This window comes from Nicotiana attenuata, chromosome 8, assembly GCF_001879085.1.
Source record: "Nicotiana attenuata strain UT chromosome 8, NIATTr2, whole genome shotgun sequence".
Taxonomy (NCBI): Eukaryota; Viridiplantae; Streptophyta; class Magnoliopsida; order Solanales; family Solanaceae; genus Nicotiana; species Nicotiana attenuata.
The window spans coordinates 27235282-27236288 of record NC_031996.1 but is presented as its reverse complement, the minus strand read 5'-3'; positions in this window follow the sequence as shown (position 1 = coordinate 27236288).

Sequence of the window (1007 nt, the reverse complement as noted above, 5' to 3'; positions counted from 1 at the left end):
ATAACTTGATGATTCCATTTCTATAAAATCATCAAAAAAAACATATTACAAATAAGATAATAAACACAATCAGAATCCCAGTATATATATGAGAAATAAATTATCAAAATAACTCATTCACTAAAATGAACAGAAGAACAGTCTATAGATTGCAGTCTTCCAGCATAATATACTGGATCAGACTAAAATACAAGATATGAAAATCGAAAAACAGCATAATAATCATGCGGTATAATATACTGGAGAAAAAAGCTTACACACAGGAGAAACTCTGTAAAATATACTGGACTTAAAAAATACTTGTCTATATTATAATATTCATTCAGTATAACATACTGGAAGCCAAACATTCATATGATAGATGTCCCCCTATAATAATCTATCCTAAACAGAACTCGTCCAGTATAATATACTGGAGAAAAATATTAAACACAGGTGGTGTCCTGTATATTATACTGGATTGAAACAATACTCAACTATATGCTAGACCAAATTCAACTTGTCCAGTATAATATACTGGAGAAAAAAAATTACACACACGTGATGTCCTGTATATTATACTGGATTGAAACAAAACTCAACTATATGCTAGCCCAAACTCAACTCCTCCAGTATAATATAATCGAAAAAAAGATTACACACACGTGATGTCCTGTATATTATACTGGATTGAAACAAACTCAACTATATGCTAGCCCAAACTCAACTCCTCCAGTATAATATAATGGAAAAAAAGATTACACACAGGTGATGTCCTGTATATTAAAACTCAATTATATGCTAGACCAAACTCAACTCCTCCAGTATAATATAATGGAAAAAAAGATTACACACATGTGATGTCCTGTATATTATACTGGATTGAAACAAAACTCAACTATATGCTAGCCCAAACTCAACTCCTCCAGTATAATATAATCGAAAAAAAGATTACACACAGGTGATGTCCTGTATATTATACTGGATTGAAACAACTGAACTATATGCTATCTCAAACTCAACTCCTC